At 41.1% G+C, this 17,479-nt stretch overlaps 1 pseudogene; it reads left to right on the top strand.

Moving 5' to 3' along the window:
- Window positions 1–10,790: 10,790 nt before the first annotated feature.
- On the top strand, window positions 10,791–11,902 carry LOC126008606 (cytochrome c oxidase subunit NDUFA4-like; annotated as a pseudogene).
- The last annotated feature ends 5,577 nt before the right edge of the window (window positions 11,903–17,479 follow it).

The following is a 17,479-nucleotide window of genomic DNA, read 5'->3' as shown; positions in this document are numbered from 1 at the left end:
AAACAATCCCAAAATTCCATAAGCAGTTATTCAATAAATCTACATATTTGGCTTGCTCTGAATCCTGGTAACTGGTATGGGAAAGGAAGACACATGATGGTAGAGGGAGAGGGTAAGGATAGGAAGGTCAATAAACTTTAGTGCTGTTTGTATTTCATTCCACATGTTACTTTGATTTTTTCTTTAAAAAACTTTTCTAACTGGATCTAGAGTGATATAGTACAACAAGTAGAGTGTTTGCCTTGCACACAGCTAACCTGGGTTCGATTTCCAGCATCCAATATGGTCTCACAAGCTCACCAGAAGTGATCCGTGAACACAGATCCAGGACTAAGCTTTAAGTGCCACCAAGAATGTCCCCCCCAAATCCCCCAAAATTGTCAAACTTACAGAAAGGGGTCAGGAACATAAGTGACAGTCCTGTATACCCATCACCAAGTTACTGCTGGCTACCCATATGTATCCAGCTTTCCATACCAACAACCCCAATTCCTGCAGATGTCTCCAGCCAGCTGCTGCACTTCCCCAAGTGAAGGAAGGCTCAAAAGTCTTAATGGTCACCCTGACAACTGATCATAGCAGAACTAAGGTGAAAGTAATTTTCTGTCCTGTAGATTATGCCCACTTGGCACTCTCTCAGCTTCTAGTCTGACTGGAAGAGTATCTAGGCATATTCTGAGCAGCTGTGACTGCAGCAGGACCATCAATAAGGAAAGTCTTCACCTACAGTTCTGTCCTAAGTTCTCACTTTGTGGTCACTTGTTTCCTAGCATTTTTTTCACTGAAATGATCCTGTGAGGAGGTGACAGCAAAATCCAAGTAATGAAGATAGAAACTGTATTCTGTTGTAGAGGAGATTCAAAGGTAGTAGAGAATAATGCAAAGCAACAAAAAAGAGATTGGTTGTTTGATGTAGATGTTTATTCATATAGGCCCTTAGGCACTATAAAGTGTCACATTCTGAGGTTCAGTGTCCCTGGAAGGAGCAGATAGTGCAGGTGTTTTGCCAGGATAAGGGTCTTGAAAAATCTGTAAATCAGTGGCTGCTCCTATGAATCCTTCTCTGCAAAAGAGATACACTTGTGCTGTAGTCTGGGCCCCTAAATATGATATGGTTTCTAAATAAACTGACAGCCTACTTTATAAACTAGAAAGTGTTCATTAGTGCTTTGACAGTGAGGAATGCAGCTCTTAAAGGAACAGAAAGTCATGTTTGTTCCAGAGGAAACAAGGGTAGACATTTATTAGAGAAGAGAGCATCACATTGATTGTGGACTCCGTTGCCTGCCCCATAACCATTTCTCTTTCCTTCCTAGCATCTTGATATTGTTCAGAAATCTGCCTTTCTCTAAATACTTGAGGGAAAGCTCACTCATGCCCAAAGTCCTTGCTGCAGCTTCTGGTGGAGTGAGGTTGAGGAGAGTCTCAGCCAGCAGGCTGAATCTCTGCAGGTTATTCCTTGGACTAAGAATTATTTTAGGACTGGGTTTATAATCAAATTTAAGTGTTTAACTATGAAGGTGTATAAAATGAGTGAGAATGAGCAAGTGAACATTCACATGTACCCAGGTATGGTGGCATGGCAGCCTGGCTGCTTAGTCCTGGAGCATCTGTGGAAGTATGACCTCCATGTCAAGCAATAAAAGAAAAGGTCCTGAGCTGCCTCCCTGGTGATCAGACTCCATGTAGAGCTAGCTTCTGAGTTTTCACCTGAAGCCTGAGTTAGAAGAGAAGCTTTTATTCTCTCCTTTACAACAGTATTGATTAAATATTGATTTTCAGGGCTGAGAGATAGTTTAGCAGATAGGGCACATGGTTTGCATGTGACCAACCTAAGTTTGATCCCTGGAATTCTATATGTGTCTTCAAGAACTGCCAGCAGTAATCCCTGAGTAAAGAGTCTGGAGTAAGACCTGAATGTTGCTGAGTGTGGCCCAAAACAAACAAATATTTTTTCCCTGTAGTCAGAGCAACAGTATAATTGGTCAGGCATCTAGCTTACATGCGACCATCTCAGGTTCAATCCCCTGCACCACATATGGTCCCCTGAGTCTGCCAGGAGTGATCGCTGAGTGCAGAACCAGGAGTAAGCCCCGGATATGTGCAGTGGTTCAGCTGTTCTCCAATTATGATCAAATACTTAAGGTTCAGAAAGGGGAATCTCAAATCCTCTTATTGTCACCCACTGTAAAAATATATTTTATAATATGTTTACAATAGTTTATCATCAGATACACACTTAGCTTCACAAAATCTGCAAGATAATATTTACTCTTGTGGCACATTCTATTTTCTATTCTCTTTCCTGCTAACTTTATTTCGTAGCATGCTTATGAACTAATCAGTACCTGCAGTTTGTGGTGAATCTCTTACTGTGTAAATGGGAACACTGCCATTCTCAGGAAAGTAAATTAGCTGAGTGTGACTTTTCAGGATCATCTACTCATCTTTAAAATAGCAACAGGGACTGAGAGATAACACAGCAGGTAGGGCATTTGCCTTGCATAAAGTCAATCTCAGTTTAATACACAGCATCCCATATGGTCCTATGAACACCAGCTGGGAGTAATTCCTGAATGTCTCAGGAGTAACCCCTGGAGCATAGCCCAATGTGGCCCAAGCCCCCTCCCCCCAAAAAGTGATATATTTTTACAGCTATGGAGGATAAATCAGTCTAAATAATAGTAAGAGTAAGTAAACAAGAATGAAATTGGGTTTGCATCAAATTAAAATACTATACATGAAATAAATTATTAATATAACACTGAACCAGCCAGTGAATAGCTTGATGTCTGTTCTAAACTCCCAATAGGAGTCACTCTTCATATCATCACAAATTCTTTCACAGGCTAAGAGGACATAGTTAGACAGGTTAAGTGACTTACCAAAGGCTGCACAGCTGGCAAAACCAGGAGCAAAGTGATAGTCTGACTCTACCCAGTGTTTTTCAAAGTGGGTGATACTTTTCCCTAGTGGATGCTAGAATGATGCCAGTACAATCATAGTCTGGGTTGCAACTTGGGGTGCACTTCTGTTGACTTAAAGAAGGTAATTTTTCAGGGAGAATTTGAGCAGTTTTCTGTTTCTAAGAAGTAGGAGGTAGGCCAAATGAGTCTGAAGTCTCTGCTCTTACTCAGGTTCTTTTGGGGAGGAGGTGCTGCTCCACCTGCAATTCCACAGCAAGGGAAGCCCAGCTGCCTTCACCCAGTTTAAATGATGTGTGCCTGGTAACCTAGTCTTAGGGAGATGATGTGCAGCCATGAGTCATCGCAACCCGCTCCAAGGAGACCCCTCCTCCCCAGCCGACATGGGCTGAGACTTAGTTGCCAAGCAATAAGACATAACATATATAAATACAGTATGATCTCTTGCTGTCTTTTCCATGCTTCTTTCCACCCTGAGCCTTGATTACAGCTTTTCCTATGACAGTTGTCTGGTCCTCAGCTGAGCCCAGAGTAACTGCAGAATGTGGAACATGGAATCCTAGTTAGTTTTTGGTGCTGGGATCCAACACCAAAGAGGAAGAGGTAAAGCTTTGCCGGCACAATGAGGACATACTGTGCAGAATGGAGAGAGGTCTGAGCAGTACCATGCATGTGGGATTTTACCATTTTGGCTGGATTTGCTTTTTTCTTGCCTAGCAGAGTTAACAGATATTTTGACTCTTTCCAGTTTGGAGTTATTGTGAATAATACAGGATTGGATATATTTACAAATCTTCATGTCAATATGTGTGTGTATATATATATATATATATATATATATATATATATATATATATATATATATATATATATATATATATACTACTTAAGGAAACACCAAGACAGAGTGGAAATGCTGGTTCATTAACTAGGTATTTTCTGTATCTCACAGATAAAAGATGAAGCTTCCAAGAGCATAAGCAGCTTGCCCGTGCTCACATAGCTTGGCTGAAATTCAAAGCCAAGGCTGACCTTTGTGTGAAGAGGTCATTGACAGGAAGTAATATTTTGAGTTGAAAGCAGTTCTTGGTAGGTAATTACTGCAGCAATGTATAAGTAGACTGACACTGAGCACAGGTTGCTGAGCTCATCACAAGTCACTCCGGGAAGGCAAAGCAGCAGATGATCTCTAGAAGCCTCAGTGGCAGAGGCTGCATGATTCTTGTTTGTCTTTGCTTCTCTGGTTTGTTTTGGGAATTCACAGTGGTGCTTAGTTCTCACTTCTGGCAGTGCTCAGGGGATTATATATGCAGTGCCAGGAATCAAACGGGTTGTCCACATACAAAGCAAGTGTCTTACTCCTAAGCTATCTCTCCAATCTCTGTTTTGTTTTGTAAAGATGTTGTCTACCAAGTGTCTACTGTAAATATCCTATTTCCTTTGTAGTTAATTTGAGATGAGAGACTTTGAGACAAGATCCTGCTCTTCCTCAGCTTTCACTCCCTGGTTTAAAGAAGTGTTTCCTCTTTCTGCCATTTCTTTCATGTGTTACTCAACATTTTCCTTTTTAAATTTTTTTTAATTTTTAGGTCCCACACAGTGGTGGTTAGTGTTTACTCTTACTCTGTGTTCAATGATCACTCCTGGCAGAGCTCCAGGGATCATATGTGGTGCTGGGGATTAAACTTGGGTTGGTTATATGAAAAGCAAGCTCCTACAAGCTGTTCTCTCTTTAACCCCCCTCTCTCCCCTCCTCCTCTCTCCCCTTTTTCTTATTTTTTTCAATTATGTTTATACCAGTGTGCCTCATGGAACATTCCACTACATGGGAAATAATGCCTTACTGTTAATATTCAGTCTATACTAGGCTTGGCTAGTATATACTAGCCTACTGACTCCTATGCAATTTTTTTTGAGGTGGGGAAGCACCTAAGAGCTCAGAGAGCTCTCTTGTCACTCATTGGATATATTTCTTTAAACAGGCTGGGTAGGTTGATACCAAGAATGTGCTCAGGTACATCTAGAGTTCTATACCATTGGACCACCAGGGCCAACAGAGAGACACACAGGAGCCTCCAGGGCTACATATGGAGATGCTGGGAAACATGTAATGTTTGGATTTCAACTGTTGTCTTGTTGCATGCAAAAAGTATGCATCCCTGATTGCTATGCAACCCTCTATTTTTAACAAAACAACATGATTTTCTGATTACCTCTTTGTTGTAAGATATTATAACTTCTTGTATTGCTGTAATGATCCTGGGTCCTTTTTTTTTTTTTTTTTTGGGGTCACACTGGCAGCACTCAGGGTTACTCCTGGCTCCACGCTCAGAAATCGCTCCTGGCAGGCTTGGGGGACCATATGAGATGCCGGGATTCGAACCAATGACCTTCTGCATGAAAGGCAAATGCCTTACCTCCATGCTCTCTCTCCGGTCCTGATCCTGGGTCCTTTAATAGAGAATGATGGTCAGTAACTAAGACTAGAGGGACTGGGGAAATAGTATAGTGGGCAGGGTATTTGCTTTGCACACAGAATCAAGAGTAATTCCTGGACATCACAGGGTATGACCTCCAAACCAAATCAAAGAAAAAAATCACATCCACACAAAACCCAGAAACGAAGATTAGACCTAGATTATATTTCACTTTCAGGTCACTAAGGCTGCAAGATTTTTGTTGCTCCTTTTTTTTCTTTTTAAGGGAGAGGGCACCTGGTGATGCTCCAGGTAATACTGGGAAACCACATGAGGTGTTGGGGATTAAACTGAGGTCAGCTTCATGCAAGACAAATACCATTGTATTATCTCACCAATCCAAGCTTCAGGTTCTTATGGCAGTAGGTTAGGTAAATGACAGAGATTGAGGTTGTGAAAGCTCTGCAAAATCAGATTGATGAGTATAGAGAATTAATAATAAATGCAAGATTTATTGGGCAGGAGAACCCAGACCAGGCCAACCAAAGAAAACAGTTTGTCCATTTGGAAATAACTATAGATTTCACAAATATATATATATATATATATCCTCTGGAATAACTGATATTTTATTTCTACTTACTTGTGGTATAAATTACTTCCAGGGCAGAAGCCAGATGATCTGAAGACTCAGGGAAAGTAGGGACAGGGGCCGGGTGGTCTAGACTCCAGATTTAGACTGTTTCATATGACAACAGGAAACTGTATGTTTTGCTCATGGCACAGATCCTGTGAAAGCTCAATAGGTTTCTTTAAGCTCACTGGTTCATAAGCCTGTTCATAGGAGTGAGCTATAGGAATCCAAGTTAGTGACTCATAACAGAGGCCCATAATCTGATACTTAGTTTCCTAAAAAGAGCTATGTCTTACAGTGGTGTTTGGACACCCTTCACTCTAAAGGGCCTCTAGCTCTGCTATTTCCTAAAAGAGGTTGGTGCCTGATCAAGCGCTACCTGTTTCTGTTGCTTTCCTAGGTCAGGATTTTTTTTTTAAATCTGTCTTCCAGACAAGAACATGAACTTTCCCAACTCTCATGTTCTTTATCAGCCTTGCCTTGCCTTGGCATCTGGTTTGCTACAATAAAGCAACCTTGGCAGAGGCTGAGCAGTCAAATCCAAGTAGCCTCAGTAGTAAACAGGCTGAAGTGTCAGTGACACTGCTGTCACTCAGGACCCTGAATCCTGCTCCACTCCGCTTGAGTCTATCAGGCTTGTAATGAAGAGGAAGAAAGGCACCAGTGCTATGAGCCTGTGAAGACTTGTATGAACCTGTTTTGAAAGGAACAACATCCTGCTGGGTTGAGGGATGATGAGCCAGAGGATAAAGATGACTAATGCTTATGGTGTGAACCCTTTTGACAGTCTAAGGAGAGGGATTAGGATTCTATGAACCACCTCTCAGAGGGCACTGGGAAGCTTGTTAGGAGGAGGCCAAAAAGGTTTTAAGATGGCGGGACTGAACCTAGACTTCGGGCCCCAGGATCTAGGAGAGACAGCTAGAGGATAACAGGGAGTGGTGCCCGTGCATTAGTTAATCAAGGAGGGGCTCTATAATCTCTTAGGGAGAGAGAGGCCTTACAGGCTCTAGGGAAGCCTGGACAGGTGGATTGTTCAGTGCGCACCAGGTGACAACAGCCACACACTCTTCTTCTGCTAGTTTTTTTCATATGCAAATAATTTTGCTGACCTGTTTCTCAAAATATTTGTGAAAAATAATGAAATAGCGTAAACTAATGAGAAAATTCACAGAGAAGAAACAGTAAGAAAATAAGAGAAAAAGGACAAGAAGAAAATATATAATAGATAATAGGGAATCTTTATTTTGCTATCAGGGCCAGAGGTCAGAATTGAAGAATGGAAATTAAAGGAAAGAGCTGGGAATCACCAAGAGATTCCAAGCAAACACTCAACTTTATAAAAATAGATTATAATTTATCGTTTGATTTTTAAAATTAATTTGATATTTTAATGGCACATTTTTTACTAGTAAGTCTCAAAATGCATGAACTCAGATAACCCATGATTTCTGTACCTCTTTATCCTTTAAAAAATTCTCCAGTATCAGTTCATTATACTCTCTTTGTATTGTATTATGAAAGTGAGAAAAATTAGTCAACACTGGGACAAGGGCTAAGGGCATGTGAAAGGGACAGTAAGTCCCTGTATGAGTTTCAGTTCTGAGATTTAGTCAGCTTTGCTTTCTCATTTTGCCTCAAGCACTCAAGTATATATTGTGTTCCCAGAAGTTGTTATTAACTCTACTATTCATTTATAAGCATGTCATCAAAAAATTAGATCAAGGCCAGAGAGAATCAGGAATCACTGCTGGTGTAACTTAGGGAATCCTATGGGATTCCAGGACCACAAACCTGGGTTGGCCACATGCAAGGCAAGCCCCTTATCAGCTGTATTATTTCTGTGAAAAAGTAATGTTTTCCATTCACTTTCCATAACACATATTGGAATTATAGTCATCTCCAGTGTTTATATGCATGTTTATATCAATATTTTACAACTTCCATGTTGTAAAAGAAATTTTTACATCCCCCCCCCATAGTTTTCTTTTTCTTTAATTTCTAAAAAAAAATAGGCCTTGTTGGCTGCTCTTGCCTGAATCTGTGTTCAGAGATTACTTATGGCAGGCTTGGGGGGGACCAATTGAGATGCCAGGGGTTGAACACAGGTTGGTTGTGTCAAGGCAAATTCCCTACCCATTCTGCTATCATTCCAACCCCTGCATATTGTTTATTTTGTTTTTCTGTAATTGAGGAAACATGGTTATAATAGTGCTAAAGTTTATGCTTTGGTATAAAAAAATCATTGTATCTCCATCTTCACCCAAGTGCCAAAGGCCCTCCACCATTCTCCTTGTTACTAATTTTAATTACTTTTGATTATAATACCTATATTATTTACTGTGTTGTCTTTGCAGAGCTACAGAATATCCTACACTACACCACCACCAGAGTGCCAGGATCCTTTCACCATTATTCCACTGTCTCTCCACCATCTTAGCATCCTCAGACCACAATTCTGTTGACTATGTTTCTTACATTTAGAACATTTTTTGTTTTGTTTTGTTTTGTCTTAGCTACTATAAGAGAGATTGTTTATTTTATAGTTGTATTAGACTAATAGGATACATATAATGAATCTTTAATGTCATTTTAATGCTTATTTATAAAAATTGTTCATTAGACATTTTATGAATTATTATAATTCATTTCTGGGAAGTTTTACTGTTGTATAATACATATATGTGATTCAACATACTTGCTATTTATGGGAGTATGGGTATAGCTAAAAATTATAGTCTGAATAATTCAACTATGTTAGATTCAGATCAATTTTCTCTAACTCTTGTTCTGAAATGTTGTTAAAGTGTGTTTTCTTTTTGATGATAGATTCTACAATATTAATTGTGTCTTTGGGGATTTATCTATGTTATTATGTTTGCTGATGACAATTTGTTTTTGTTTTATTTTGTTTTCATTTTGTTTGGGGCCACATCCAAAGGTGCTCAGGGGTTACACCTGGCTCTGAATAAAAACTCAGGGATAAAAGTTGATGGTGCTCAGGGAACCATATGGAATGACAGGAATCAAACTGGTTTGGTTGAATGCAAGGCAAGTTCCCTACCCAGTATACTATCACTTAGGCACCATGTTGATGACAATTTTCAAATCAATATGTTAATTAGTTTGGTTGGATTTCAGGCCAACCCCAGCATAATTGAGAGTTTACTCCTGGATCTACACTCAGGGATCATTCCTGGAGGGGCTAGGGAACTTTAAGGAATTCCAAGGATCAAACCTGGTCAGCCATGTGCAAGGCAAGCCCCTTGACCACTTGAGTAGCCCCTCAACTCTCAGTATATTATAAGGCAATGTAGAATTCAAACACAAATTGGTCATATGTCTATTGTTAGTAAAATTTTCTGTAAAATATTGCACATATAGAATGAAAATGCCTAAAAAGGAAACCATTGACACAATGGAGAGCTAGACATAAAGGATTGGATAGAAATGAAACTACAAAAGGAATGAGGCATTGTCCGTATATTATTTTTTATCAAAATGTAGAATACAGTGGAAATATTTAACAAATAATATTCAAGAAATATGTTCAACAACTGGTAAACAAAAGGAGTGGAGATGATCCAGATCATAGAAAATATGCTTTCTTAGAAATGTTTCTAAAGTCTCTTTTCACACAAAGAAAGCTTGTTGGAATGTTACAAGCATCAGAAATCTCAGAAGTCACTTCTCTTTGATTAGAGAACCACTATTCATTATTTATTAGCAAATTTACCTTATTTTTTCTTTTGAAACAATAAGCTTCTACCCTAATTGCCTTGAAAATAGTAATACTAACAACAATAAGCTTGTCAGATTTTTAAATATAGCATATGGCATTCCAAAGGGGTTCTGTTTTGGCTCTCCATGTCCAGATTCTCCATGCTGACATCTCAAGGCTGACACCTCTGAATACTATGCAATAGTCATCCATTCCTCAGTCCCCTTATAACCTAATCAGGATATCTGTCCATATATGGTCCAACATGTATGTCGAGTTCCTGAGTGAACTTCTTGTGGCCTTAACCTTTATAGTAATACTAAGATCTCTGCAGGCACAGGCATGTGATATGCTCCAGCTCCAGTCAATGAGATGCTATTAAGAATAATTTTAGCTTCCTATGACAAACATGAACTGTTCTCTCTCTGTCCCTGTCTCTGTCTCTCTCTCTTGGTGTTTGGGCCACACGGAGGTATCCAGGGATTACTTCTGACTTAGCACTCAGAAATCACTCCAGGAAGGCTCAGAATCATATGGGATGTCGTGAATTGAACTTGGGTCAGCAACATGCAAAGCAAATGCCCTATTCTTCATGTAGGATATGAAGGTATAGCATACAACAAATGTTGTGCTATCCCTTCAGTCCATCTCTCTCTCTCTCTCTCTCTCTAAGAGAGAGAATCTGAGCTCAAGAATCACTCCTGATAGGGTCTGAGGGACCACCATATGAAGTGCTAGATCAAACAATGTCAGCAATGTACAACACAAGCACACAACTCGCTAAACTATCTTTCTACTTCCTGGACCCTTATTTTATATGAAAGTCTGGAGTCTTGGAGTCTGTACTGGGAATGGTGATAGTGTGGCCCACTATTCTCATTTCTAAAAATGTCCTAGAGGTAATATTGTTAGAGGAAAGAATGAAAACAGGAAAACAGTGATAAAAATGCAGTTGTTTCCAGAAGAAGGGTTTCTCAAGAAAGGTTTCTAGAAGAATATTTCTAATTTTTCTTTTGCTTTTTATTCTTAATCACATGGATATTAGTCTCAAGCAATCCTGGGAAATAAATAATTTATTATGGAGTTGATCGGTTATGGACTCAGGTAATGGATGACTGACTACATTGGAAAGGAGGATGAACTTGGTAATATTATTAGGTATGAGTTTTCTGGAAAAAAAAAAAAGAAAAGAAAAGCAGTCTGCTGGGGGCTGATAGGAACTTTTCCTAAATAGAGAATCTTGAGCATTCCAAGCATCATATCTTGATTTCTAATGTTATTCTGTACTCAAAAGGAAAAGATTTCTTGTAATAGTGGCTGATTCTAGAACAGGGATAGGAAATATTCAAGATGAATTTGGTGTGCCTGGCAGTACCAAAAAGAAAGGAAGTGCTCAAAAAGTAAAATAAAACCACACAATAATGTTGGAATGTTCATGGGAAAGAAGAGCCAATGGAAAGAACTCCCAACTGCCAAACTTGAAAGAATTTGAGCAACAAAATCATAATGTAGTATTGTATTACAACCCAAAGTACAAAATAAATATCTTAGGGCTCATACTAACGTAAATAAGTTATTGCAAGTAAACGTGGAAAAAGAGGCAAATTCTCCAAGGAATAATTTTTTGTTGTTGTTTTGGGGACACATACTATTGATGCTTAGTAGTTAAGTCTTGGCTCTGTACTCAAGAATCACTCCTGGTGGTGCTTGGAGGGCCATATATAGGATGCTGAGGATTAACTTCAGATTGACTACATGCAAGGTAAGCTGTATTATCTCTGTATTATCTCTCTAGTCCCTCTCCAAAGAATTTAAGAGTGTAGATACTCTTCTTTCAGGAAGTGGAGTTCAACTCTCCAACTACAGGTATGAGCACAGTTATAGTCTTAGAGAATACAATATAGGGAGAGGGAGTAACTGGAGAAATTTGTTCTGGGCCCAAGGTATGTAATACAGCAGTGCTGCACCAGATCCTCAGTCAGGCTAAGAAGCATCTGAGCTTGATCTCTGATTTTGTATTTATTGGAGCTGGGGTTACTGGGATAGCATTCTATACCATCTATCTACAATTATTTAATTCAAGTGTCAGTTAATCAGTTAGAATAGCCCAGAATCCTGTAACAAATTAAATTCAAATGATCAATACAAGTTCTACTCAGTGAATGTAGATCACAGCAAACTGAAGACAGACCAGACTTCAAAATGAAATGTTTCACTGGAAAGCTACAAAGAATAACAGTCTTCTAGAAGGAAGAAATAATTACCCTCTAACTGAATGAATTTACACTAATATGTTGTTGAGGCTTATAGTGATTATTAAATAGATTAAACTTGGTATATATCATTAAAGCCGAAAAATCTGCTTTAATCCTTTAGACTAATACATTAGAAATAAATGACTAGAATTTAAAGTGGGGAAAAATAGAGAAATCAAGGCCAGAGTGATAGTATAGTGTATAGGGCATTTGCTTTGTACACAGCAGACTCAGATTTGATATATGGCATCCTATATGGTTTCCTGAGCTCATCAAGTATAATTCCTGAGCTCAGAGCCAGGATTAACCCAACCATCACTGAGTGTGCCCCAAAAACCACACACATACAAAAAAAAAGGTAGAGAAATATGGTAAAAAGGCAAACAAAATCAAGACTTAGTATATCCTGTTGAGAGTTTGTACCCTTAATAGGGAATGGTACTTCTTTCAGACCCATTACTTTAGTTTAATCAAGAGAAATCTCTGAACATATCACAATGGAGGAACGTTCTTCAAAATTCATCACAGGACTCCTTTAAGTTGTCAAGTTAATCAACCACCAGGGAAATCAGAGCCAAGAGGAGCTTAAGTCTACATGTATCTTAACTAAATGTAATGTGATTTCTGGTATGAGATTCTGCACAGAATATGGCTTTAGTTAAAAACTTAAGAGATATCAGGGCCAGAGAGATAGCATGGAGGTAAAGTGTTTGCCCTGCATGCAGAAGGTCGGTGGTTCAAATCCCAACATCCCATATGGTCCCCTGAGCCTGCCAGGAGTGATTTCTGAGCATAGAGCCAGGAGTAACCCCTGAGCGCTGCTGGGTGTGACCCAAAACCAAAAAAAAAAAAAAAACAAAAAACAAAAAACAAAAAAAAACAAAACCAAAAACTAAAGAGATATCAAGGAATAAAATAACTTTAGTTAATGGTAGTGCTTCAACATTGTTTCATTAATAGTGACAGATGTACTATATTGTAAAATAACAATAGAGGAAATATTGTAGAGGGGCAACTCTGTATTCTCTTCTCAGTTTTTCTGTATGTGTAAAGTTGTTTGAAAGTTAAATGTGTGTGGGTAAAAAAAAAAAAAAAAAAAGAGCGTGAGGGTAGAAAGTGAGGTCGTTTCTCCTCTTTCCTGTGTGGGAAGTGCTGCTGAGACCTGGTCTTCTGACTACACAGGTGACAATTCTCAGCCCAACCTATTTTGAACCCATCCATTTTATTCTTGGTCAATGGGAAAAGATATTATACTGTTTAAGTTGTCTGGGGCCAGAAGCTGATTCCCTCTGCCTTGAATGGCCTCTTCTCCATCCTTACTTCCTCCAGCAAATAATTCATGTTGGGAAGAGGAAACAAATTACCAAGTCTTCTAAAAAGATGTCTGGTTCATGTTTCAGATACTGTAATAGGCAAGAATCTCATATGAAGGTCCTTGTTGACCAATGAACAAGGCCTACATAATTCTGGGCCCTCTGAACATCATGAGTTATAATTCCTCAATTAAATTATGTTAAATGGTACAGGTGACTTGAAGAATAGAACAGGATCAGGGAAAAAGCACAAAAAAGTTGGTATGTAGGCTTCACATGCAAGAACTCCAGGTTCATAGCCATCTGGAATACCACTGGGGGTGACCCTTGAGCAGGGCTAGAAGTATCCAAGGGCATTGCAGGACATGATCCTAAAAACAAAAAAAAAAGAGAATAGACAAGCTGGGTGGACCTAATCTAAACATATTATCTCTTTAAAAGCAGAAATTTTCTCATTTGGAAGCAAAAGAGGAAGTCATCACACAGATTCAATGTGTAAAGGGGAATTGTTGCTGGTTTTAAGCATGGAAGGGATTCGCAGGGACAGCAAGCTAATAGGAGGCTCTGGCTGCCATCAAGAAAACAGTACTTCACTTCTACAACAAATGGTTTATATTAACAATGAGGATGAGACTGAAAGCATGACTTTCAGGCTTCCACATGAAAAGGTATACTAGTCAAATCCTTGAGTTCAAATTTGTGGTACTCAGCAGAAAATCCAGTCATGAAACCATGCAAGTTCCTGTTGAACATGAGCTAAAAAGCAGTTGTTATTTTAATTCACTAAGTCTTTGGCAGTTTGTTATTTAGCAAATAAAACTAACATACCAGGTATCCTTTGGAGTCTTCCCTCAGTCCCCAGCCACCTTTCTGATTCTGTAGCACTTCACACACATCCCTGTTATAGGACAAGTTGCATGGTATTATAAGGATCCATTCACTTGTATGCTCTTTTCCAAGATTTTCAGTCCCTAGATGTGGTGAGGACATTGCTATCTTGGGCACTAAACAGCAAAGTTAAAACATTTTGTTGAAGTTGCATTAAGAAAAATAAACCCAGGGAATAGGAGAGAGAGCATGGTGGTAAGGCGTTTGCCTTTCATGCATCCCATATGGTCTCCTGTGCCCACCAGGGGTGATTTCTGAGCACAGAGCCAGGAGTAACCCCTGAGCGCTGCCTGGTGTAACCCCCCACCCCCAAAATAAAAGAAAAAGAAACCCACTAAAATTATGAACTTATAATCATACGTACAAAGGTAACCCAGGTTTGAAGTTGTTTATATATTACAAAATCATAAATTTGTAACACTATGTCCTAAGATAACCTAGGATTTATATTGAAGATTAAAACATAATAAACTAGAGGTACAGTAAAAGGAAATGAAGGAAAAGAGTTTATATGGATCCAGAAGTGCATAATCCTCAGGTTAGTAGGTGAGGAAAGTCTGAGGAAAAATTCACCTCTAGAAGTCTTGGTAAACATCAATTGAATGCCTGCTATGTAGTCAAACTAGAAACCCTGAAAGACAGAGAAGTTTGACTAAATTTCTGCTCTTAAAGATATATTCCCCCCACATGTATGACATTCCAAAATGTTAAAATTGAAATATTAAAGATCTTGAATTTAGACACATGTATTCTTTAAGTCATTCACTATTTTTTTTATTGGGGGACACACCCTGAGGCTTTTAAGGTTTATTCCTGGCTCTGCATTTAGGGATCACTCCTGGTGGGCCCAGGGGACAATATGGGGATCAAACCAGGGTTAGTGGCATGCAAGGCAATCACTTAACCTTCTATGTCTTAGGCCCAAAGTCCTTCACTTTTTAAGCAAGTGGAAGCAAAGAGACTTGCTATAATTTAGCCCTGTAGGGGGTTTAGTTGTTTTGGAGGTGGTGCTTAGGGGCTGGGATCTACCTTGGGTAACCCATATACAAAATACCTTCACCATCCTTTTCAGCTATCTCTCAGACCTGAGCACTGTAGGGTGTAAGTTCATTTGTATCCTTTGTTCTTTGTGTAGGGTACCTAAGTCTCTGGTGAACCATTACCGATCAGCAGTCTGGTAATCATATGGGTGGTTTTCATACTCTGGGTATTACAAAGACCAGTTAATGATCATCTTGGTTCCTGCACTTTTGGCATCTCTAATGGTCCTGTTTACAAACATAACAAAATTCAAGGAAAGGATCCAGACATTTTGATATTACACAAGTTTTCTTTCCCTACACCAGTGGTTCTCAAATAGTGAGGTGCGCCCCGAGGCTCCAAAGAGGGCGGCGCGTTTGACGTCAGCAAACACTGTCATAACAAGCTAAGCCCCGTGTTTATGTCTCTGTATGTCTGGAGCTGAGAGTTGCTGTGTCCTGCTTCAAACCCCGCTTTGAAAACGTGCTCATTGTAGCCATTAATTCAGACATCACCTCTGATTAAGAAAGCAGCTCGAATTATTTTATATATTTTTGTTTTGCAGCTTAAAGTTTGTTTTTGTTTTTTTTTAATGAAGATAGTCTTTACAGTCGCGTGGGGGGGGGCGCAAAAAATGTTTTCTTCTTCCTAGGGCGGCATGACAGAAGCACTGCCTTACACCAAGGCCACCGTTTCTTCTGACGGGCTAAAGTCCCTAAATTAGAGCAATTGCTCACCTTAGCGCCCGCTTGGGTGCGCTCCCAGCTCCCACATTTCAGCTGCTAGGAGGAGGAAATGTGGCCTGGGAAAGGCAGGAAGCGGTGGGCTCCAAGAGGTCCCCATGAAAGAGGTTCTGACGGCACCGGAAATTCTAAGGGACCTTGGCGAAAAGGAAGCCGAGGAGGGGAAGATTTCTGGATCAGAGTAGCGTGGGAGTAAAAAAAAATGCAGACGAAATGTTGCTTGGCAGGTGGGTTCCCATCCCAAGGGCCTTTAACGCTAGTGGGATCCATTCTGTTTTCTGGGCGCTGGGGAAGGGAACGAAGAAGCAAGGGTTTGAAGACCCAATTTTGGGTTTTAGCTGCTACTTCTAGCATTGAGGGTGGGGTGTCCAACGGGCTGAGGTTTCCACATCTGTTGAACTGCCCCAGTTAACCTTTGCTGGGCTGACTTACAAGGGGGATGACAAATCTAACAGTTGCATGCATGAATCCCTGTCAGGAACAGGATTGCAAATCACGGCGCCTAACAACAAAACAAATAAGCCCAAAATAAATAAAATAAAATAAAACGCACCCAAACCAAAAACTTGTAAAATGTAGATGGATGATTCTGGGGTGGCAGCAGCGACTCATGCTAGGTGACTGCTGTCCAAAAAAAAAAAAAAGTCTAAAATGCAGTAGAAACATTTGGAAACGAGAATTCCTAAAAAAAAAAAAAAAAAAAGAAAAGAAAAAAGAAAGAAAGAAAAAGAAAAAAGAAATGTCTAAAATGCAGTCGAAACATTTGGAAATGGGAGTTCCTAAAAAAAAATAAAGAAGCAGAGTGTTTTTGTTTTGTTTTGCTTTTGCCTGCAAACGCTTTGCCACGGGCTCGAGTGGGGACGCAGAATCTCGGGTTCAGCTTGGCCCCAATCAAGCTCACACCCGACACCCCTTTTTTCCAGAAGGGACTTTGCGAAGTCGCGGCGGCCCGGCCGAGCACAGACAGACAGACAGAGACTCCAGGAGGGCCGGACGTGCGAGCGAGAAAGTGCACAGTGTCCCCGACTCCGGGGCAGAGCCGAGAGAGGGGCGGGGTGGGGTGGGGTGGTGGTAGGCCGAGCCCGGAGCCTGGGAATTCCCCCGAACCAGCCCAACGGGATGGAGCAACGCGGAGCCTGCGTGGGCGGCGCGGCGCGGCTACTGCGCAGGCGCGGGCGAGGCCTCCGGACGCGCGCGCGGCGCCGCCAGCTCGGGCGCGTGCCCGTGGCGGGTTCCGCGCGCTCCCGCGGAGGGACGGCCGGAGGAGCGCGCGCTCCCGAGTGACCGGGCCGGGCCGTGACGCGCGCCGCGCCGCGCAACGCCCGACGTCACGGCTCGTTGTGGAGTGGCGGCGCCTCGGGACGCCGCTGCCGCTGCCGCTGCCGCTGCCGCCGCTGCTGGGGGGGCCGCCGGGGGGCCGGCGCGCGGGGGGGGTCGCGAGGCTCGCGGCGACGACCGGCACTGCCCGACGCCCCGAGGCCCCGCGGCATCCCGTCTGGCCGCTCCCGGACGCGGAGGCGCCGTCCCCGCCCCGGTTCGGCCTGCGGTGGCGCCCGGCGCGCCG

Source organism: Suncus etruscus, chromosome 5, assembly GCF_024139225.1.
Source record: "Suncus etruscus isolate mSunEtr1 chromosome 5, mSunEtr1.pri.cur, whole genome shotgun sequence".
Lineage (NCBI taxonomy): Eukaryota > Metazoa > Chordata > Mammalia > Eulipotyphla > Soricidae > Suncus > Suncus etruscus.
The sequence above is the reverse complement of the archived record's forward strand: the minus strand, read 5'-3'. Positions and strand labels throughout refer to the sequence as shown.